The 25,643-nt window shown below is 36.4% G+C and overlaps 1 pseudogene across 1 annotated transcript in view; it reads left to right on the forward strand.

The window, feature by feature from the left end:
* Positions 1–17,645, forward strand: part of LOC149198267 (WD40 repeat-containing protein HOS15-like) — a 214,872-nt pseudogene extending 197,227 nt beyond the window's left edge. Inside the window, exons 9-10 of the transcript XR_016255200.1 lie at positions 15,541–15,615; positions 17,385–17,645. The product of XR_016255200.1 is annotated as a WD40 repeat-containing protein HOS15-like (transcript). The remainder of the gene's footprint in view (positions 1–15,540; positions 15,616–17,384) is intronic.
* Positions 17,646–25,643: the final 7,998 nt, after the last annotated feature.

Raw genomic sequence — 25,643 nt, forward strand, 5'->3', positions numbered from 1 at the left:
TATAGTAAAGACCTTGAAGAAAGAGTAAACATCAGAGAATGGCTAAAGCACTACATGATAGTTATTCGAGATTAATGAAGTTGTGAATAAGAATTGGATGTTTTGAAAAAGTGCAGAGGATGAGTTTGGTGCAGCTAAAGAAAGTTGAAGAAGGAAGCTTTTGTTAAGACGTGTTTAATATTATGATGACCTAAGCAACATCAGAGTAGTTGAAGACCCCGAAGTTTCGTGCTAGCATAACATATATATTGGAAGTTTGATACTAGTTAGGGTTGTGAAGCTACTAGATCTTCTAATGGTTGAACAGGTCGCTGATCTCTCCCTTAGAAGTTTTGAATATTTAGTAAGCATGCTTGGATTGAGAAGGAGAGATGAAGCACCATAAAATTGTTTGTATGATGGTACTTGGGAGGATATCTTGGTTGGCTATTGATGATGTCGAGATCTCGGTGAGGGAGGGTGTCATTGGTCTTGTAGAGCTTTCACCTTGGATAACCTAGATCCTTGAGGGTTGGTGTTAAGGCTGAAGCCTGCTAGTACCTATAGAGGCAAATGCCTGGATAACTCCTTAGTCACTATTAGTATCTTATATCCTTGCATGAGTGTATGACAGTAGTGTCGTGACACTTGGATCTCTGATGTGTTGGATACCTTGGCAACACCTTAGTCCCTATTAGTATCTTAGATCCTCGCATGAGCGCATGACAATAGTGTCGTGACACTTGGATCTATGATGTGTTGGATACCTTGGTAGTTAGGGTATCCCTAGCATTACGAATGTTGTTGTACTTTTTGTACTCTTCTTGAACACTTGAAATTGTGGTCAACCTTGTATCGATTGAACAATTATGAATAGCTCCCTAGTTAAGAGGGAGTGTTGAGAAATGTAACTAGTATCGGTCTTCATAATTGTATTTGAGTCATGATGTAATGTATTTGTCAAAAGAAAGAAAAAAATATTATAAAAGAAAATTATTTATAAGCATGGGTTTCATGCTTTGTTTATTTTGTTTCTAGGTCAAAAGCCTCCATTGAAGGCTCTATGGTTTATGTCATGAGTCTTAGTGCTTGTAATTATGTAATAGACCCTTCTTGGGCTTTGTATGTCAAGAAAGAAATTTATTTTTGAGTCTAAAGTGTAATTTATGCCTCCTCCACCAAGTTGTCCTGCCCTCCAGTCAAGTCGGCCTCATTAGGGGAATTTGACCACACAGAACCACTATAAATGCTACTCGACCACCTTTGGACAATCAATCAAGCAAGTTTCGATTTGCAGTTGTAGGAATAAGAGGAAGAAGAAACCCTAGCGAAGGAAGGAGGAACCCTAGCAAAGTCAAAACGCTGTTTTTCTCTTGTTTCTGGCTCACACGTGCGAGTTTCTGGGTTGTAGAAGGAGGGACGAAGTTGTGGGTCTGTAGTAGGGCAGAAATTTTGTTGCAAGAGGACCGAAATCCAAGGTTGTTGCAAGGTTGAAACAATTTGACTTGAGTTGACTTTTGGTGTTTGGGTAATCATCTTGGGAGGTTGAATTGGTGGGCTAAAGGAGGTCCCCTTTTCTGGTCAAAGGTCTTGGTTATATCATTTGATTTGGTTCTAAAGAAGAGAAGATAAATTTTTGGGTTTTCCCCTAGAAGAGGGGTTTTAGCCCTAGCTGAGAACCTACATCGTATGTCCCTGTTGTGTTGATCTTCACATTTTGTTTTTGATAGTTGCTTGATGATGAGAAGATAAAAGAAGGCATAAAAGAAGCTAATAAAGATCAATAAGTAATCACAAGTAATTATCAAGTTCAAGGAAATGTGTGTGTGTGTGACGCGTCCTCTATGTCCTATTTCTGGGTTTGTTGTGTCTCTTGTTGGACACTTATATTTTTGTGTCCTATGTGTCTTGTGTCACTGTGTCATGTGACTTAGATTATATGTCTAATATTCACCACAAAGGCATCAATGTTTTCATTTATTATTATATTTTAGGGGTTTTGGACAAAATATGACCTCTTGAATTCTGTATAAGAGGTGATTCTTATTGTAATAGCCTGAAATGTTTTCGTGATATAATATTGTGCTTATGTTTGATTAAGTATCGCTATTTCAACCTTATTTGTTGTTCGGTGATCTAGCTAGTTTAATAATATGGTATTAGAGCTCAATTGACATGAGGAGAAGTAAGTGTTGTGATTAAGAGAGCCACTAGGTGAGTCACCAAGGAAAAGGATACATTGTCAAGGAAAAATTATATAGCTTCTAGGGAAAAATACGACTAGTTGCCAAGGAAAAATTGTATAGCTTCTAGGGAAAAATACGACTAGTTGCCAAGGAAAAATTGTGTAGCCACTGCTAGTTGTTGTACAACCACCACTATACATAACCCATTCACCATACAGATGCTAGGAAACCAGCTGTGCAGATCATTGTATATCAGCCATCAAGTGTTAATACAAAGTTATTTTTTCATAATTGTATATTCTAGAGGACAATGATTTTTTCTTTGTTTCAAGAATTTTTAGGATGGAAACTCTAGAAAAATTCAATGACCAAAATTTCCATACCGGGAAAGTGAAAATTCAGATCCAATTAATGAATAAATATCCGAGGGAACTAATAAAAGAGACTAAGAAATTGCCTATAGATCCAAATAAATTATTGGAATGGATAGAGAATGATAAAGCCAAATCAATTTTTGGTATTGGTCTCTCAAACCTTGAGTTGCATCATCTTGGTTTGGAAACATCACTCAAGGAAATGTGGGATATATGATTAAACTACTTGGAGAAAAAACAATGAATGCAAAGTTTTCATTGAACTTACAGTTATTAAGATTCAAAAAGTTCACTGAAGTCACTATGTCTAGCTACATAAACAATGTGAGATATCTTATCAAACAACTAGTTGAGGTCAAAGCTATGGTGGAGGATGAGGATGCCAAAGCCTTTTGTTTAAACAATCCGCTTTATGAATTCAGCAATGTCATTTTTACTCTAGTCAGATGTTCAGTGTCCACACACTTTGGAGGACACAATTTCATCTCTCTTAGTTAAAGAAAAGAGTAATTGTAGCAGATTTTCAGCTAGAGACAACAGTAAAAGAAATGATAGGTGAGAGTGGATTGAGTGTTACTACCATGGAAAAACATCATATACGACAGCTAATTGCAAAACCCTTTCCAGTGACCTTCTCAAAGGAGATCTCAAACAGTCAGCAAATGTGGCTGTCGTTGGAGATCCTCCAGATATTCACAATGGTGATGACCCCATTGAAGAAATGGCATTATTTTGATTTTAAGAGGTCTGCACTTTGAAGAGGAGTGATGCAATGGATGAGAGAGAGGCATGTAATGGTTTGGGATGCTTGTGGATTGGAGAAACTTATCTTATTGGGGTTATGTGACATGCATGTGGGGATTGCTGTTCTATAGTTTAAGGAGATTTGGGATTTGGAAGTTTGGTATTATACCTTAATGAGGGCTATGAGGCATTTCATGTGAAAATGTGTTCAGTGGCACAGGGGACTTGGATTACGGTTGGGAGGCCATGCTTTTTGGAAGAATAAGGAACAACTTGAGGGAGTCCTTTATTGGTTCAACTATTGTTTTCACAGAAGCTGTTGAAGAATGTTTGATTTTATTGATTTAGTTTTCAATAAATGTGTTGCAGTCAAAGTGTTTATTTTTAATAAGTTTTGGGTTTAGTATCATAAGGCTTAAGAGAGGGTGTTAGAATATAAGGATTACATGTGTAATAAATTCACCTTAGCGACCTTAGGGTTTTCAGTTATTATTAATGTTAAATTATGGTATGTTTTATGCTTAGAGCAATTTACTTCTTTTCTGCTTATTAGCTACTGATTAGCAATCACATATACATTAAGTAAAGTGTAGATAGAACATTAAATGATCGACAGAAAACAAGCCAAGACAAGAGACACAAGATGTGGCAGTTAGCTAGGGACAAATCCCAATGCGGGGAAACCCTTTGATCAAATCTTCTTTTATCTTCAATAGTTCAACAGAGAGAAATAGTACAAAATCAGAATTCTGTAATTTTGTATCAGCAGCAACAAACCCTAGATCAGCAAAGTCAAACTTAGTCAAACGAGATGAAATTGACCTCCAATATGCTGGGTCAATTTCCCGGTCATCTAGTCCTCGAACAGCCTGAAGAAGCAGCCTTTAAACAACCCCAAATACACAGTCAAACTACAGTTGACTGAAGTCAACCTGCTGCCCCAAACTAGGGCAGTCAATGCTGGTCAAACCTGAGTCAGATTGCCTCAATTTTCGTGCCAAAAACTGCGGCCTGCCTAGCAGAGGAAATCACACCAAAACCGCACTCTTCTAAGGTCAACTCTTGGTCAACATTGGTCAAAGAGACTTTCAACAACTTCTGCGTCCTTCTTGCCCTACTGCGTCCTCCTTCTTCCCACGTGTGAGCTGCTCCTTGTGTAACCCAAAGCTAAGGAGAGAGAGTGTTACGAACAAAATATATATAAATAAAATAAATATAAATAATAAAGATAATTGTAATAATGTTTAGTTAAAATAGTAATTAGGTTGAAGGGGGATGTCTAAATGAGACATGGTCTTCATGAAGAGACACTTGTCGGATATATAAGCAAGCCTCTCGTTCTCATTGTAATTCATTCATTCATTCTTATTCACATTCTAATATATAATATTTGTATCCTCATGGATATCTTGATATTCCAAGTCTTTTGGAGTAATTAATCTATAGAAGGAATTTTGTTCGTTTCATTTGGTATTAGAGCAGTTCGATTTTTTGACTTCTTCACCACTGCATAGAGCTCGCTCTCTAATCTAGGTCTTTGACCATCGAAATTCGTCAACATCGTTGCCATCAAAGCGTTTCGCTACCAATCTCTGGAGATTCTCCATACTACTATCAGGCTTTTGACCATTTAAAAGATTCAAAAAAAATATAGAAAAAAATTCAAATTCAAATAAAAAGATTTAAAAATAAATAGTTAGATTTTGAAGGAGAAAATTCATATATATATATAAAAGATAAGCGAGAATCTTTCCAAGTATATTTAAAACTTTTTACGTGGAGAAGCCCGTGGTTTTAGAAACCAATGGTAATTGCCTGTGGTATTTTAAAAGTAAAATAAAAACAGAAGGAATACAAAATCTTGGTAAGTTTTACTTTTTACGTGAAGAACATTAACTGAGGTTTTAGAAACAACCCATGGTAATTGCCCATGGTATTTTAAAAGTAACAGAAAAAACAAAAGGATACAAAATCTCATTACGTGAAAGGTAAGTTTTACTTTTTACTTGGAGAACATTATTTATATATATTGTCACCTGCTGCCTTATAAAATTATATGCAAAAAAAGGTATGATCCAAGTAATTTTAATTGTTCAAATCTAAAGATTGTGACTGTACCAAGAGTCACGTCTCTGAGAAATATATATATATATATATATATATATATATATATATATATATATATATATATATATATATATATCTATATATTATAATTATAAAAAAAGGATACTATATAAGCTTTATATAGTTACATATAAAAGGAAAAGTGTGTCTCAAACAATAAAAGTATTTAATATTTAAGAAGTAAAATGGAGACTAGTAATGAAAGATTTTCTAAAACCTTTAATAAATGTGTTGATACACTATTTAAAATCAAAGGATCACTCGCAGGAAGAGATATCATAATCTCTATCAGTCCTACTGAAAAAAAGTAATTATGTTAGTCCTAAATGTGCTAACCAATTGGTGATTCCTGAATCAAATATAGTTGAAACGAATATTTATGGCATATGTGATAAACAATACGACATAAGCAATCTACACCTAAGTATTGGAGATTACACTTTTACCTCGCATTTCGGCGTGAAAACTTTATTTCCTGACGATAGTGATATTGTTTTGGGCTTACCTTGGATGGAAACTATAGGTTCCTTTATTCTAAATACAAAGAAGAAGGTTTGAACATTTTCTTGCAAAAAGAAGAAAATAATGCTCCAAGATTTTACACTAAAACCAAATTCAGTAACACCAGAAGATATCTCAGATATTTCAAAAGTAATGTCTCAAGAAGGTAAAAAGGTATTTCAAAATATGCAAAAAGAAATTGACAAAATCAATGTTGACAAAAATGAAGAAGTTTCTCGATTTAAAAACCATAGCGAAAAATTACTGTCGCAAATTAAGAAACTTAAAAAGGATAATAAGTCATTAGAAAACAAGGTACAACAACTTATCAAGAAAGAAGCATCAAATGTAGGAATTCAAGTTGATGACAAAACAACAAATACCGATTCAGTGAATGTCACAACTCAAGAAGAAGACAAGCAAGTTGAAGAAAAGATTCACTTGGATGTTGCAGTTCAGACAATGAACTTCCCAAGAGAATGTTCCATAACCAACTCAACAACATCTTCGCCAAAAAAAAAATAAAAAAATTGCCACATGCCCAATAAGGGAAAGTAAAGTCCCATATCGACATCCGATTCATGAGAATAGACAAATCAACCACGCTACGTACTGGGACCATTCAGAACTAAAACGAAAAATTGATGTTCCAAAGAATAATGACGTAAAATCAATCCAGTCTTATGCTGACAAGTCGTTACAAAATTCTAGCGATCAGAATACTATACATAAGATTAATCTGGGATGGTCTGATCCCTTCTCAGTGCGACAATTTTGTTCGTCACTTAGAAGATCATAGCAGCTTGTATCAACGAAGATAACAATGCCGAGACGAGAAGACATTCGAAATCGAAAAAAAGATGAAGCCTTTTTGCATCAACAAGCTTTGAGGACAAAGCTTTTTCGAGGAGGAAGGCAATGTTACGAACAAAATATATATAAATAATATAAATATAAATAATAAAGATAATTGTAATAATGTTTAGTTAAAATAGTAATTAGGTTGAAGAGACATGTCTAAATGAGACATGACTCTTCATGAAGAGACACTTGCCGGATATATAAGCAAGCCTCTCGTTCTCATTGTAATTCATTCATTCATTCTTATTCACATTCTAATATATAATATTTGTATCCTCATGGATATCTTGATATTCCAAGTCTTTTGGAGTAATTAATCTATAGAAGGAACTTTGTTCGCTTTAGAGAGAGAAGAAATGAGTGAGATGAGATGATGATAAAATGAATCAACCTCACTTGTATTTATACGATTCACTGGGCATGTGTGCCACGCATTTAACTGCTGGCCGACCTTGACAATTTGTAAAGTAAATACAAATAAATTCATATCTCCATAAATACTTGTCGGAATCGGATGATCTTTAGATCAATCCTACACCTCTCGACAAGAGGAATCTAGGAAAAATGTCAGCTGCCATAAATGAGATGACCCACATGGAGTTTGACCCTAGTTACCAATTTTAACACTCCCTCTCAACTAGGGAGAACTCCATCTGCTAATCTGTCTGACTGTCGGTACTGCCCCAGCCATCAAATGCACTGCCTTGCACTGCTGACTCTGCTCTGCTGAACTATGAAGAAGAAGAAATGATCGAGGATATATCATACCATCCTCCACTGACCCAGAGTCAGTCTTAGAGTATGCCATACCACTCTCACTGTTCCCAGATCAATGGAGGTCATCCTAACATAGGGAGTACGGTAGATACAATGATTCGTCCATCGATAGTACTACAAATGGTCCCTAACCCCATTTCCCTACTCATTGATCAGATGAGAGGTATTTCCCATGAGTCCCAGACTGCATGGGCAGGATGCCTCGACATGAGAACTAATCATCCTGTCCACAGGAGAACGAATCATTCTGTCTAATTTTCGTCGCAGGAGAACTAATCATCCTGTCCATAGTCGCCACAGGAGAACTAATCATCCTGGCCCACAGGAGAACTAATCATCATGTCCCACAGTCGCCATGGGAGAAATAATCATCCTGACCCACAGGAGAACTAATCATCCTATCCTACAATCGCCACTAGGTGTCACAGGGCAAGGTTGAACCTTTCACCCTATACATAGTGCACCACCAAAGGATGGTGAGTCGCCCTATGGTCGCATGTCGCTCCAAGAAGTACCCCACGCCCCCATGGAGCTCCTAGAGCTCAATATATGCATCATACACGACCCTCATAAGAGGGTCTCTCAACAACACTAAGTCGTTCTCCGAAAGTCAAGAATTTGACCTTTTCCAGGGGCTTCGTCAAAATGTCGGCGACCTGTTCATCTGTATCAATATGTTGGAGCCTTATTGCTCCCCGCTGTACCATATCCCGGATATAGTGGTACCTGATATCGATGTGCTTGGAGTGATCATGAAATACAGGATTCTCTGATAAACAAATCCCGCTCTGGTTGTCACACAGGATCACGATAGTATCCAATGTGAATCCAAACAACTAACTGAAGAGCTTCCGCAACCAGACTGCCTCACGAGAGGCCATACTAGCAGCAATGTATTCTGCCTCAGTGGTGCTCAAAGCCACCGACTTCTGCTTCCTGCTCATCCAAGATATCGAGACGGATCCCAAAGAGAAACAACACTCGAAAGTGCTCTTTCGGTCCACCACAGTACCTGCCAAATCATCATCGGTATATCCATGTAGTCTCACATCTTCGACAGTGTATCTCAAACCATGTGTGATTGTGCCACGAAGATATCTCAACAGATTCTTGGCACCAATCCAATGTGTGTGGTGAGGCTCAACCATATGTTGATTCAACGTGTTGACTGCAAAGCATATATTTGGACGGGAGTTCACCAAGAACATCAATGCTCCGATGAGTTGACGATATTCGGTAGCATTTCGTAAAACAGGTCCGAAAACACTACCGCTTAACTTCTTGACGTCTAGCTCCATCGAGGTAGTCACGGGCTTGCAGTCCACCATACCGAACCTTTCCAATATCTTCACCACATATTTTCCTTGAGAAAGGAAAATCTCCCTTGGTTTCTGCTAGACTTCCAATCCTAGGAAATAGTGCATCAGTCCTAGGTCCTTCATCTCAAACTCAGAAGCCAAATCCCTCTTACATTTGTGAATGAGAGGGTTTGCACCTATTAGAAAGAGGTTGTCAACGTACATCACCAGTATGAGAGGTTTGTCATCTTCAACCTTAAAGTAAAGGTTAGGGTCGACTTCACTCCTAGTGAATCCCAGCTTCATCAGGTAGCTATTGATCCTCTCATACCACACTCGGGGTGCTTGTTTCAGCCCATAGAGGGCTTTCTTCAACCTGTGCGCATGAGATTTCTGATCATGAATCTCATCCATTTGATGTAGGTTCCATCCTTGCGAAGTAGCAAGGGCTATTATCGAGCGGATGGTGGTATATCGCACAACAAGTGCAAATATCTTGTCATAGTCTATACCTTCCTTCTGAGAGAAGCCACGAGCGACAAAACGAGCCTTATACATTTTAGCACTTCCAAAACTGCATGCTTTATCTTGTAAAGCCATTTCGAAGTGACAACTGCTTTGTCCTGGGGTCTGGGGACCACGTCCCAGACATCGTTTTTCATGATGGACTCATATTCCTCAGTCATAGCATCCTTCCATACTTGATGCTTGACAACTTCTGCAAATGATGAAGGCTCATTTTGGATGATCGTGCTCATGATGGTCAAGTATCCCTGATACCTGGCCGGCTTCCTACTTTCCCGAAAAGTCCCTCTGGGTGCAATGTTTCCTTCAGCATCATCAAGTGTCCCCCTAAGCCATGAAGGCCTCTTCCTAGAAGAGGAAGGATCTTGCAGAGGGCGATCAATAGGATCCATAGGTTCTTCCACATTGGGCATCGTTTCATCTTCCCTTTCCTTCGGTTCCCTGGTGTCAGCTTCTTTATATCCCCTTTGAGAAAGAAGATTGTCAACTTTGCTAACAACCATATCTTTGTCAAAGGTGACATCATGGCTAATCTCGATTTCCCTTTGACCAGGCACATAGATTCTATAGCCCTTAGTATTTTCTCTATAGCCCACAAAGATTCCTTTCTTTCTAGATGCACCCAATTTATTCCTTTTCTCCTTCGGCACATGAAAATATATAAGACTTCCAAAAATTCTAAAATGAGATACGTCAGGTTTCTTACTAGTGAACATCTCTTTGGGAGTCTTGGAACCCAATGCTTGATGAGGGCATCAGTTTTGCACATATACGGTGGTATTCATAGCTTCGACCCATAGAAACTTTGGAAGTCTTTGATCATGGAGCATAGCACGGACAACTTCCACAATCGTACGATTCTTCCTTTCCACCACACCATTCTGCTCAGGAGTATATGGTGTTGTAGTCTTCCTCTTAATGCCAGCCTCTTCGCAAAAGTCATGGAACTCATTGGATTCATACTCAGTCCCATTATCAGTCCTTAAGATCTTGATCTTCTTTTTGGTTTGATTCTCGATCAAGGCTTTGAAGTGACGAAACCAAGTGAACACTTCATCCTTCTTTTTCAAGAAGTATATCCAAGTCTTGCGAGAATAATCATCTGTAAAAGTGAGGTGATATAAATATCCTTCCAAGGAGTTCACAGGATCATACCAGATATGTCTGAGTGAACCAACTGCAATATATCGGAGGTCTTGCTTTGGCTTGAGGGGAATGGTCCCCTTTTGAGCTTCCCTTCAGCACATCCAGGACATACACCTTCTTGCTCTACTCGGAACTCGAGCATCCCTGTCACCATTTGTCTTGCATTGGGTAGAGCTTTATAATGAAGGTGAGCAAACCTTCGTTGCCATAGTTCGGACTGAAGTGATGTGTCACAAGACATGACACCCAACGGACTTCCTCTGACTTGATATAATGAATCGACCTGAAACCCAAGAGTGAAATCTTCTTTAAAATTCTTTTTCCATACATGTACCTTGCCATCGATGAAGGTCACCTTGTAGCCTTTGTCTTCCATTGCCAAAACGGACACCAGGTTCTTTTTGAGATCAGGTACATATAGGACTTCTTGCAAATGAATTATATTACCGTGATTCAATTTAAGAGTGACATTCCCTATGCCTTTCACGAGATATTTTGCGTTGTCCCCAAGAACAATTTCTAGGTTGGTCTCCTTCTCTATCAAATTAGAGAGAGCTTCTTTGTAACTTGTGAAGTGCCTTGAGGCACCACTATCAATAAGCCAATTTCCCAGTGAGTCCGGGGGAGCAGTAGTAGAGAGGGCCGCTGGTAGACAATATTCATCTTGCTTATTGTTAACAACGTTAGATTCATACCTGGAGTTTCTTGCCTTCTTGAAGGGTTGTCCTCTTCCTTGATTTCCGACATTTCTTTTACCTCCGCCATTGGACCTACCATTCCTTTGATTGCCTTGAGAGTGACTTTGGTCATCATCATGGTGTGAGTCCCATTTTATCAGGGCACTCCATCGCATAGTGACCCATTTTGTTTCAATTGTAACATCATCCTTTTCTTCCACCCTTCGGTCCAGCCTTTCCTTTGGATTTAGCCCTAGAATTGTTTCTTCTTTTAGCATGAGAAGAAAAGGCAGAGGAATTGCCTTTAAGTGCGGGCGTTTCTTGTTCTTCCATCCTAGTTTCTTCTTGAATACATCTAGCCATCAATTCCTCAAATCCTAGGATGACATTATTGTTGAGAAGAGTAGTCCTGAATATATACCATTCAGGTGGCAGTCCTCCAAGAGTTGTGATAGTCATTTCCCTGTCAGGAACTACTTCCCCAATAGATAGGAGATCATTCTTGATCTCGGTGATCCTTAAGAAATATGCTTGCATACTCTCATCTTTTCCCTTCTTAATTTCCTTAAGCTTATTTCTAAGGAACAAAACTTGATTTGCATCATTAACTTTAAATAAACTCACCAGTCTATTGTAGATTTCCTTGGAGGTGGTCAGCTCGGAAACACAGGCCACCAGGCGCTTGTCGATAGAGTTCCAGATGATCTTCTTTGCTTTGACTTCTCCCTTGGTCCACTTGCTTCTGGCAGCAGCGGATGCATTTGATGGGGGCGCAACAATATTGCCTCTCACATGGTCCAACACTTCCTGATCTTCTAAAGTCAAATCGAGAGACATCTTCCATCCGTGATAGTCAGACTTCTCACGGAGCTTGTCTTCAGCGGGGAAGAGTGTTGAGGACCCCATGAAGTTTTTAGGATAGCTTTGCCAACCTTCAGTGATTTCTCTTGTTCTTGCTCTTGCTTGGGCTTTGTCTTCACCTCAGCTCTGATACCATGTTAAATTATGGTATGTTTTATGCTTAGAGCAATTTACTTCTTTTCTTCTTATTAGCTACTGATTAGCAATCACATATACATTAAGTAAAGTGCAAATAGAACATTAAATGATCGACAGAAAACAAGCCAAGACAAGAGACACAAGATGTGGCAGCTAGCCAAGGACAAACCCGAATGCGGGGAAACCTTTTGATCAAATCTTCTTTGATCTCCAATAGTTCAGCAAAGAGAAATAGTACGAAATCAGAATTCTGTAATTTTATATCAGCAGCAGCAAACCCTAGACAGCATAGTCAAACTTAGTCAAACGAGATGAAATTGACCTCCAATATGCTTGGTCAATTTCCCGGTCATCTAGTCTTTGAACAGCCTGAAGAAGCAGCCCTTAAACAACCCCAAATACACAGTCAAACTGCAGTTGACTGAAGTCACCTTGCTGCCCCAAACTAGGGCAGTCAACGTTGGTCAAATCTGAGGTCAGATTGCCTTGATTTTCATGCCCAAAACTATGGCCTAGGAGAGGCAACCACACCAAAACCGCACTCTTCTAAGGTCAAAATTTGGTCAACACTAGTCAAAGAGACCACCTACAGCTTCTGCGTCCTTCTTGCCCTACTGCATCCTCCTCCTTCCCACGTGTGAGCTGCTCCTTGTGTAACCCAAAGCTAAGGAGAGAGAGAGAGAAGAAATGAGTGAGATGAGATGATGATAAAATGAATCAACCTCACTTGTATTTATATGATTCACTGGGCATGTGTGCCACACATTTAACTGTTGGCCAACCTTGACAATTTGTAAAGTAAATACAAATAAATTCATATCTCCATAAATACTTGTTGGAATCAGATGATATTTAGATCAATCCTACACCTCTCAACAAGAGGAATCTAGGAAAAATGTCAGCTGCCATAAATGAGGTGACCCACATGGAGTTTGGCCCTAGTTGCCACTTTTAACATATTAGCTTTTAGGGTTTTTTGGACAAACATGACCTCTTTAACTCTATACAAGAAAGATGAATGTTGTTGTAATAGTATAAAGTATTTTGTAATATAATATTGTTATCATTCTTTGTCAAGTGTCTCTGTTCGGACCCTATCTAGGGCTTTAAACATTTGGTGATCTAGCTCATTTCATACTATAAAGCCCTCATAACAGACCTTTTGATTAGGTATCTCTGTTTCAACCCTATCTAGGTTTTTAAACATTTGGTGATCTAGCTCATTTCATAGTATAAAGCTTTCATAACAGACTGTTTGAGAAAGTATTATAGAAAATTGCATATATGTATTTTTGCAATTGTTTCTATCCCTTGGCAAGCACCACTTGATAAATTACCTCAAAATGTTGCAACTTTGTGTGATGGAGTTGAAACATGGGGACTTCTCTTGTGCACCATTGCAAAGGAGCCCATATATGCGACCACTGACAACCACAAGAGGACCAGCATAGGTTTCAACTCATACAATGGACAATAGATGCCAAGAAATGAAACCAAGGACTCTATTTAAACGCAAAAGGAAGGGGGCCTGTATATGCTGCCAATAAAATAACCAATAGGAGTATTGGCATAGGTTTTAGCTTGCACAATGAGAGTTAGATGCCAAGAAACAAAACCAGAGATTCTATTTACACGAAAGGAAGTGGTCTTGATTATTTGGACCAGCCAATCCTAGGGGAAAGGATTATACATGTGAGACTCTTTATGAAGGAAGAGTGACTTAAAAGTTAACGAACCAGATCAGAATGACGAGGGAACCCTCTGAGGCATAGGCTAACACCATGTTATAACCGCTGGAACAAACAATTTGGTTTATTTCACTTTAAAACTAGACTGGGTTTCTTGCAATATTACCAGGATTTTTATCTATAGTTGTACAAATGGACTACTAAGGTTTTACACATTACTGAATAGAGGATACAGCCAATAAGCCATACTTGGAAAGAATATTAGATGATGTGTATCTAAATGTACTGTGTTATTTATGTGAATTGTATATGAGCTTTTATTATGTCACGAGTTTTTGGTACTAAAACAGGATGTGCTATTTAGCAGTTATTCCAGGCTTTGTTAGCTATCTTAACAAGGCTTTGTGGATCCTACAAATTATTTTGCTAACACATTCTTAGCCTTATTCATTTCAGACACATATGCTTACTATGTCACAAGTTTTTTGTAATAAAACAGGATGTGTTGTTTAGTAGTGAGTCCAAGATTTTTTATATTAAATATTAATACCAGATCTGATTTATTTATACCTCAACAATTCTTTTATTTATTCAACAATCACTGAAAACTGCTGGAAAATAAAATTACTGGTATTTTAACTTTCAGAAATAAAATAGGGAAATCAATCACACTACAACAGCAAATTTTTGCTCAACACAATCTCCCTTCATATTAAACGTTTCAAGAAAATTTGGGCCTAGATCCACAGAGAATACACAAAAAATACAACTGCTAGGAACTTGGAACTTGGAAATTGGCCTTCAAGGAAATTGGTCCCTGCAAATCTGTACCACTGGAAGACTTCAACCTCTGGAAAACGTAGCCTCCCTCACCAGCAATTCGGTCCCTCTCTTTCCTCTCCTACGATCCTCGCACACTTGAGAAATTTGGCCTTTGGATATTTTGGCTCTCCAATAATTTGACCCTCCTTTTCAGTTGACTCAGCCTCTCTCTTCTAGCTTTGGTTTCCCTGAAAATTTCCCCTGAAATTCCCCTGCTGCAATTCTTCTCCCTTCTCTTCAGTCTTGGAGTCTCTCACTCCTTGAGAAAATCACTTTCTCATAACTTTGCTGCTGTGTCTTCATCCTCTCCCATATGTTCTTTTTATAATTGCTCCATGGACCAAATCCCTTATCTCCAAGGTGATTGAGGGCTATGATTAAATCTTAGCTTTTTTTTATCAACGATGGAGATAGATCTAAGTCACTTAAATAATTAATTATTTATCTTTAGGAAAACATTAGCCCAAAGTTACATAATTTAAATAATTAATCAATGTACTTTTTCCGAAGTTAAAACATAGGAAGGAGATCATATTAGTTGCTTCTCTCGAACAACCACCTAAAGAAGATTTCTTCTCCTGCATGCAAGACACCAGCCTACGCAGAAGACTTTCGGATGCTACAAAATCAACATGTTAGCTATCTTAACAAGGCTTTGTGGATCCTTCAAATTATTTTGGTGCATTGGTTATCGCATGTTTCTATTTTTAATTCTGTGCTACAGTTTGCAGTGAGTATAGAACATTAATTTCCTGAGTTTATGGTAATATACTTCCAACATTCTTAGCCTTATTTATTTCAGATGCAAATGCTTACTAATGAAGCCTTTGTGACAGTGCATCATTTGACTCAACAATCAAACTATGGGATGTTGATCAAGGAAGCCAATTGTTCAGCTTGACTAGTCATAGGTATGTAAACTGAATTTGTGCTTCTTATTGTCGTCGTGCGAAACCATTTACTTTTTATTGTTTCACGTGATTATATATATAATGCTTAGTAGATACTTGAGAACTTCAGTTTTGAGAGCCTCATGCTCTAGTAAAGTGAACCACAATCCCAAGGGCATGGTACTTTTGTTTCACTGCAAAATATAAGGCACAAGGAATGTGTTCTTGATTATATGCATCTTATGAAATATGTGTCCTATGAGATACATATCTTATGAAATATATTTAGTAGTGGAAAGATCAAAGTTGGTGTGTGTGTGTCAGAGAGAGAGAGTTCAACCTGCTCGGTTTTCACTTCTCTTGTTTGGTTTGAATTCATTTCCATTTCTATGTTTGGATTTTTTTTTTTCCTGATCATTTTCCTTTATTCCCCCAAAATTTGGAGGACATCATTATGTTTTCATCCAAAACAATTATTTTCGACTCTACTGTTCCCTTGTAACATGTGTATAGCAAATTCTGGTAGCTGGGTGACTTGCATTATGAGTGGGTCTTGTCTTCTTTATACAACTCCAAAGTTGTCTTCTTTATATAACTTCTTGTTTTGGAAGGTGTTTTCGCTCTTCATCTTCAATCTGCTCTTAAGCCAAATAATTACTTTGGAGGTTTCCCACCCTTCGTCTTTAGCCTACCAAATTTCTTTAGATGTATAGAACTGTCCTCATTCTGGGCATTTTGGTTTTTATGAAAATCTTGATGGATTTTTCTCTAATTTATGTGGAGGATTTGGATTATGCATCTTACTGTGGAGGGCTGTGGCCTCTACCCATTGCCAGTTTTTTTTTCTATTTTCTATTATTGTTACCGCTGCCAAAAGTTTGTGCAACACACATGAACTGCCATGCTTTCTGTGTTTGGTCATGCTTTATCATCTCAACTAGCCATAGTATACTCACCAATAGACAAAAGAACACTAGTATAAATGAGTATCAAATATTGGTACTATAAATAGATTTGATGTTGTGCCATGATTAACATGGGGATCACACTAGTGAAATTTTCCTTTTTATCTTATGAATCTTAAGCCAAGTTTATTAATAAATTTATCTGATGTGTACCTTAGCATGTTTCGAATACAAATGATGCATGCAATCCTACCGGTGGGTTGGATTAGAGCTTAAGATTGTGTGGCTTACATGATTTACAGTTGGTTCTTGTTAGCAATTATAAAATAAGATGTTTGATTCAACTGCATAATAAGAAGTAAGAACAAAGCAAGGGTTAGAGAATTATGTCTTGTTCTGCCATCCTTGCCAAAAATAGGTAGATGGTCCTTTAGGGTGCTTTGTCTTGGACAAATAGAGGTCAAAATGCATAACAATCCACCTCTTCTGTAATTGTTTTTATTGTTAAGTGTACATACCTAGTACCATATACAGTAATTTGCTTTTTTGTTTATTTTTCATGTCATCGTCTTTCATATTACCATGCTGCCTGTCTCTGAATGATGCTGGCTAATTGAGTTTCACTGGAATCTTAGATTTTTCCTGTCTATTGGCAAATGATGGGTTGGACATGGTGATTGTTATGAATTTTTGGGCTATTTTGGACCTCTTTAGTACTCTTCCATATCTGTTTGGGTTTGACACGAACTAGGCATTGTATCACTGGTAGTTAGCGTTCTGGTCCCCGTGATTTACATTCGTGATTCCTGGTCAGTAATGTTTTCAAGTATTCACTTAAGAGAGAACCATAACAATTTTTTTATATCTTGTTGCTTCTTTGTTCAGTGAACCTGTATATTCAGTTGCTTTCAGTCCAAATGGAGAGTACCTGGCAAGTGGATCATTTGACAGGTGTTTGCATATCTGGTCTGTGAAGGATGGAAGCCTTGTCAAGACATATAGAGGAAGTGGTGGAATTTTTGAAGTTTTCTGGAATAGAGAAGGCGATAAAGTTGCAGCTTGTTTTTCAAACAACACAGTCTCTGTATTGGATTTTAGAATGTAACTTCAGGAAATAACAATGATACTTCCCCGGAAGGATGTTTCTTGCTGGGTTATAAAATAGATTCATTTGTTTCATTCTACATTATTTTGTCTGATCGTTAAAATTTCTCAGTTATATTTGCATATGGCTTCCTATTGATCTTGGTGCTGTTTGAGTTATTCCAACTAACTAAATAATTTACAAGTTGAGATCCCATATTATTTATATATTGTACAAGGTTTACTGTTTGTAAACCGTATAAGCAGTAAACCATATGTATATCATATCAGGCTAACATAATGAAAGTAGTAAATTGTGATACCAGGAGCATTAGAAGTAATTTTGTTTTTTATTAGTTGTTAGATGTAAACTGGTTACTGACTTCACTTCCATTTTTGGTGCTTTGGAATCTGCTTTTCACTTGGACGGAATGAATGTTCTTCATATTTGGTGGTTTGGAATCTACTTGTCACTTGGTAGAATGAGCATAAGGAGTCTTATATCCTTTATATGAAGGAAGATAAGAATGACAATTTAAGTTAAATTTTGTTACGAAACTAGGTTTTGGTGGTTTGGAATCTACTGGTCACATGGGTTTGAATGAGCATAAGGGGTCTTATGTTTTGTTTATATGAATGAATATAAGAAATGACAATATAAGTTAAATTTTGTAACAAGACTATCGTATTTTATGCCGCTGCTTTAGATTGTAATGCACACCGGGGCATTCATTTACAATAATAGAATTAATAGGGGCATGCCTAAGATTGGGAGGGACAAATTTGTTTTATGAATTTAGTATTTGGATGGTGTATACTTTTTTTCTTTTAGACTAGGGAGTATTTTGCAGAGAACTTTTAAACAGTTTAATTCATTTTGAGGATGGTATCTGTGGTAAACTTTAGATTTTTCAGCCTATGTCAACCACAGGGCTCAAAGCTGTTAGAATAATATACTTGCTTAAAACTACTAAAACTATTATAACAATATGCTTGGTAAGAACACATTTGACTTGCGGGAATTGAATCTGAATGAAGAAAATAATACAACTTTGAACAACATGGTATGATATTTGTTATGCGGGAATTGAATTTGAAAGAAGAAAAGAATACAACTTTGAACAACATGGTATGATATTTGTTTCATTCCTTCTAATATGTGCTTGAACAGTACTAAACTATGCAAAATGGTCCTTTAAATGCTAGCATGCACTAGTATGGCTGAGTGATTTTAGAATGATCAGATGTTCCTAATTAAAAAGAACGAATATGGAAAGAGGTGGAAAAAGTGAATGGAGGCTACTTTATTCTTGTTTGTTTTCTCCAATTTCCTATATTATGATACTAAGCAAGTATTTGGACCAGAATATGGACAAATTTGTTCGAGCCTATGTTAAAGATTGATTACCACTTACTGCGGCATGCCGCCTTCATAGTCTTGATGTTAGATCCCTCTCGTATTTTTGATACACTAAATTGAGCTACAAAACTGAAGGGAAAGGGACCAGTCTTGACATCTACATTGATACTCTCTTCTTTTCTTTTCTGCAATATCCCTATTTCACTGTTGGAATATAGTCTAACAAATTTATATGCTATTAAATAATTTAGTGTTTGGTTTTATGTTATTAAATAATTTAGCGTTTGGTTTAATTATTTCAATGAGAACATAATCTAACAGATTTGTACTGCAGTGTTATTAAACAATTCTATTTTTAATTGCTTAATTATGAATAAAGTTAATGCAGTGTTATTAAACAATTCTATGTTTAATTGCTTAATTATGAATAAAGTTGGAGATATAGGTGGAATACTAATAGCAAACGTTCCAAAGAATAACATGTAAGAGGGGTTTTCGTTCCAAAGAATGACATGTAATAAGGGGTGTTCAGGTCGTCAGTCTTTACCTTTTATCAACCATAGATTGATATCTCATCACACCCTTAGATTGCTCTCTCATTAGGGTTGTAATTTGAAGTTTTGGTTAATCGAATTTGGTAGTTGATTGGGTGCTTTGACTTGAAATATTTTCCATTGAGTTTGTAATGTAAATGTAGATTGTATTGGAAATTTGCTAAATTCTTGTGTGTGAGGTTGTAAATGCATTGTATTCCGAAGGGATAGTTTAGTTGGTCGAGTTCCCGTATTTCACCAATGGAGGCCATGGGTCAAATCTCCTCGAGCCCCTTGGAGTTAGGCCCTACTAATTTGGCCGAAGGGTAGATCCCTTCAGGTTGATTTGTTGAAGAATCTAGGACAAGGAAAGTTAAGATGATTTTTCATTACATGATAACAATTTGTGAAGTATTTAAATAATTTATCTTAGCTTGATGTTTACTTCATTATTAGCATGTGTGTGTTAACTTCATCAAACTGCTATCAAGAATAAAAGAGACAAGAACCCAAATGTTTGGCTTTTGCCAGGGCCAAAACCTCTCCCTCTTGGAGAGGAAAACCCATGCAAAATTCTTCTTATAGAGATTCTATTGATGAATACCAAGACCATGACCCTTGAAACTATTTGCCTCTCCAAGACCAAGTCATCAATCCTTTTTTCTCGAGCACTGCTGGTATCATCATCTTGCTGCTCCTCTGACACCATTGCATTGTTGTAGCAATGTCATTAGGTTTATCATGGCTACACCATGGTTGTCTCTATCATGACAACACTTCACTGTACTGCTTCTTTCATCATACTTGCACTGTAATACTTCTTGTGATCTTTGTCATTGTGATTGCCTTTGAAATCATATTCATATTGAGATTACTATCTTGACTGAGATTATAACCATGTTATAATAGAGATAACTTATTGTACCTTATCCGAGATTTCAAACCTCCAAGAAGGACATCCTAAACTGTTCTCTATCCATCCATCACTGCACCTAGTCACCGAGGTCTTGCACCTAAGTCTATAGCTATGCCGAGACTGTAATACACATAAGGCAAAGATGTGATCTTCGTTGATCCTATAGAATAGATCCATTACTGCACCTAGTCACCGAGGTCTTGCACCTGAGTCTGTAGCTATGTCGAGACTGTAATACATATAAGGCAAAGATGTGATCTTCGTTGATCCTATAGAATAGATCCATCACTGCTCATCCTTGTACCTAGTATCCTACTAGGATACCATGACTGCTCGTCGTACTTATCCATGTAATGTGAAGACAATCACTATAAGGGTTAGGTCTCTATATAGTTTAGACCTTATTGCAATAACCTCATCCAAAGCCTTTACTTCCTCGTCCATTCGAGCATTGATTCATAGGTAGCATATAGATCAGATTTGTGTCCATATTATACTTTCAAGTTCTGGTCATGACTGCACCTAATACACTAGCCAAGGTGCAGCCAGACCCTTCTTCTTCATGCGAGATCTTCTTCCTTGATTACGTGCTCTCTGCCTCCTTGACTGCAGCTCCCTCACCTGAGTCCTTGTTTTCCTATGGTGACATGAGATCACGCTGCCTGCACCCATCCTGCGCCTTATACCCTATTGACATCTCAGAGAAATGTGAGATCTTCACAACTTATTTTTGGATGCCTCAACAGGGTATTTATAATGGTTGTGCACATATATATTAGGCTGACATGACCTTCTGAACCAACGTGTCATTTTATTCAAGTCTACATGTCATATATTTATATATTTAATCCATTTTTGAGCTGACATGAAGATCCTTTGAATCTTTTGCTTGTAGACTTTGGTAGGCTTGCTTTTGAGGCATTGATCTTGGCCTTGGAGGGTTGTTTAGACAACTCGAAGACTTGTACATATTTACATAAACTCATGAAGAGTTTTTATACACATGACATGACTCTTTTACATATGAATAAATTTTAAAGACATCAAGAAGAAGTCTTTCACTTAGAGACACTTCTTGCTCATGAAACCCATGTAGCAAGATTACAAAAAATAATTTATTACATCATGTATTATATCACTGACAAAGATCATGTCATTATGAACATTGAACCTAGTTACACTTTCTTCAACATGATCCACCTAGATTTTCCCATGGATGGAGTGGGCACTCAGTGTCCGTGAACCACATTAAAAAAAGAGAGGTTGTAAATGGATTGTGTAATAGATAATCCATTGTAATTGGCCAATAATTATGGATATGATATTTGTATAAAACTTGTAATGCTTTCTATTTTGAATTAATTTGATGTTTGAAAAGGAAAATAAAGATATGCTCTTAAAAAAATATTGCTGATAATAATAGTAATGATAGTAATAAATATAATAAAATAACTAATTAATTATAAACAAGAATGAATATATATATATATATATATATATATATATATACTGAAAATGGAATTAAGAGAAAAGATTAAATAAAGTGTCAAATAATCCATATATTCTAAATGCTGATTGTTTGATGAGTGAAATGTATGAATGGAGTTTTTCACCATGGAATGAACATAAAATATGAATAGAAGTTAGCACAAGTTATTAAATGAATACTTGGTGGTCTTGCATTCTAATGATTTAGAGGTTGGTTGTCCCCCATGCATGGTTGTGATTAGCAATTGTGGTTTTGTTGGAACTTGATGGTTCTATGTTCATCCACATGTAAGTCAAATTCTCTTTGAAACTTTTAAGCATGATCCATAACTTCTCATCTCATATTCGATTATGCTGATTTATTTAATAAAAATTAAAAAGTCTACAAATGTGACTTACTTATACATGTTCATATTTAGCAATTTGAACATGTCATATAGTGTTATAACTTTTGCTCTAACCCTAAGGGCTTATGAACCTCTCAATTAACCCCCCAATTAGAATATGGGTTGGAAAATATATTGATCTAGTTATTGATATTAAGTGGCCATTCTAAAATCTGTATGATTTTTGATGTCTCATTATCTCAATCCATAGATTTTGAAGCTATTGTAAATTTATTTATTTGTTATTTTTTTAGAAGAAAAAAACACTAATTTTTTATAAAATGAAAAATCAATACATATATCATAATATTGTATGTCAGCTCAATCTAGACAAGAGAGGAGATATGTCGAAGTCTCTACATGATCGAGAAACAAAAACAAACAAAACAACATAATCCTCCACTAGGATAGATAAAGTGCAAAAACACATTACACCATTAAACAATTGCCAACATTAAAATATGTTAATTCTTTGGCAGTCGCCAAATAGGAAAATTGGAAGTTGCTATTACATAGTTAAATGATTGAATAAGATCTTAATTATTACTTATCACTATTGTTGACAACTTTAATGAACTTGAATTTAATAGTTTTAGACATTGTCTTTTTTAGTTCAGAAAAACCAATATAGATTATTTAGAAGAAAAGATATCAAATACTCCACCAAAAGAAAGACCATCAATACCACTGTGAATAAAGAACATGCTCATATCTTAGCATTTAGATTTTGTTTGACAAAACAAGGTATTTCGAGACTTACAATGCACATCTTGGGATCTCTAACTATTGGATTATCATTGATTTTATGTACAATGACAATTTGCTATAAGTATTTGTACAACAACATATGAATGCCCATGAGAAGGTGGCATCCCAAACAATGTTTTGATAGAGTTACTAGATTAATGAGAATATTCATTTACAAGGGATTATTATGTGATTAACCACTAAGGGCAGTGATTGCAATTTATTGTGTATATTTTATCTCATTAAATAAGATGAGCAAAGAATAGAGTATGACTTTGAACTATGCACTCTTATAAAAAGAAATCAAGAATAACAGACATATTAAGCAACCATAATGAAAACATAAATTCTGCTCTGGAAACCCAAATTGGAAACATAACTGTGAGTGGGGCTTAGCTTTACATTTCGACAATCTATAGTACAAGCAGATTGTGTTTTTTTATGCATCTCTGATGTAGCAGAATTGATCCAGAAGACACAAACTATGTAATAGATATTTTATTAATGAATGAAAAGCTGAATGATGGTACAAATGCATTTGTGATGGTTTCCGATATAGGCATTGACATGTCACGAAGGTGACGGCTCATGTCTTTTTGACCATAAAACCCTTCATAATTAATATAATATATTATTTATTATTGTTTGTATAAATTATTTATTCATAACAATCTCTCTCTCTTGGCTAGCAAAAATCCCTTTCACAGTGAAATTAATTAAAGGCTAACAACAATAATTTTTCATTTCCCCTTCCTGAGCCTTATTTCTATTTTTTAAAATTTATTTATCATTTCTTTTTTCTTTTGCTTTTGTCTTATTCAACTTTTATATTGCATTGATTTATGTGGTTTGTTGACCTTTATAAATTGCCAACTTTTTTGTATAAGCACAAAGTCTTACATCCATTCATTAGTTTAGATCCACTTCATATCCCACATTTCCATTGAGAGTAATTTTGGATTTCAAAAACTAGGAAACTAATCTGGATCAATGCACCTATTTTCTTCTTTGGAATGTGGCTTATAATGGCTACCCTTGCATCAACTTCTTGTTGTCATTGACCTCCTTCACTGTTATAGCTCCTTGACTATCCTTTTTTCATTGGATTGGAGATGTGGGACACTTAATCATCTTCAATCTTCACTGTCCACACCCTTCTCTTGATGTTATGAGATAAAATCCTTGGGGCTAGTGTTGGTAGCTGCAACAGAGAAAAAGTAAAAGATCAACAAAGTAAACTTAATCAATCCAACAATTCACATAGAATTCACAAAGTAGGACATGGGTACTTATCGGTGGGTCCTACGCTTGATATAAATCTTGAAGCATATCAACCCTCGTTCTTCCTTCGAAGGTGCAAATTTGCACCACAAATACAAACTAGAGAGTAGAATGAATAATTCGAAGTGTACAAAGAGAAACATTCTCTGTTAATCCATCATTTGTACAATAAAACAACATAAACATAACATATGAACAAGTTGGATTGGAAAATGAGTTTATTTATTGAAATTTGTGGTAGTGAGGTAGTTACATTAACCTGATCCTAACTAAAGGCACCAAGTGGAATCTTCATTCGGATCGTCCCTTCTCGAGCCACTGAAGTTCTCCAACAAAGCTAGATGAGAGTGAGATAAGGGAACTCAACACAACAACATGGAAGCTAAGGTTTCTTGAAGTAGGGAGTGTGATTAAAAACACTAGAAACAACAAACTTGATCGGTGAAAATTTTGTCAAAGTTTGGATGCAAAGGCAATTCATGACTTCGAGGACCATCAAGGCATGTATAAATACCACCAGAAATTGGTTTGGGTGGTTATGGAATGGGTTGCACTAGGTGGGTTTCTTGTCTAACCCGCAAATCCCACATGAAAAATCACATTATATGTGTGTGTGTGTGTTTCTTTGGGAGTACCTGCGTATATACACATTTTACATTTGGGTGGCTTGTGTATAGAATTTAGAAAAATCTTTTTAAGATAAGGTCATCGCTGCATAGGGAAAAGTAGATGTTGCCTTGCCCAACAAGTGTATCTAGTGATAGGTGAGGCAAAAGATTCTATAATAGATGCCCCCTCATGTATGAGGTCGGGGGGGGGGGTTTGATGGTAGATGCACATTATGTATACACGCAAGGACACATCAAGAGGGTTTGAGAGGAACTCACCAAATTGGGGACCATTCAATACTTGCAAAAGGAACTAGAAAAAAAAATCATATCCAAGTATATTGCTGATCCATGATGTTTTTACAAAAATATTGCCAAACATTTTACAACGTTCATATTAGGGACTAGTAAGATTTTCCCAGGTACATGTTTGTGATTTGTGTGTTTTTATTTTGTTGTTCTCTAATTTTTGTATAGTTATAGTTTTCATACATATGCAATTAACAATACTTAATAAGTCTAGAAAATCTAAGGAGAAATAAACTTTTAGAATTTCGGATTTTAAGCATGATTTTTTCACATTTATTGTAACAAATTGCTGATAGAATATCCACGAAAATTTACAAACTATTAATACTTTTGAATTCAAAGACCTCCAAAAATATGTTGGGTCACCTACAAACCAATCAGGGTTTTTATTGAATATGATAAAATTATTTTTTAGTATTATATAAAAAAGAAT

Source organism: Pinus tabuliformis, chromosome 2_2 (genome assembly GCF_031772625.1).
Source record: "Pinus tabuliformis cultivar Carrire ecotype Pingquan chromosome 2_2, CPIR1, whole genome shotgun sequence".
NCBI lineage: Eukaryota > Viridiplantae > Streptophyta > Pinopsida > Pinales > Pinaceae > Pinus > Pinus tabuliformis.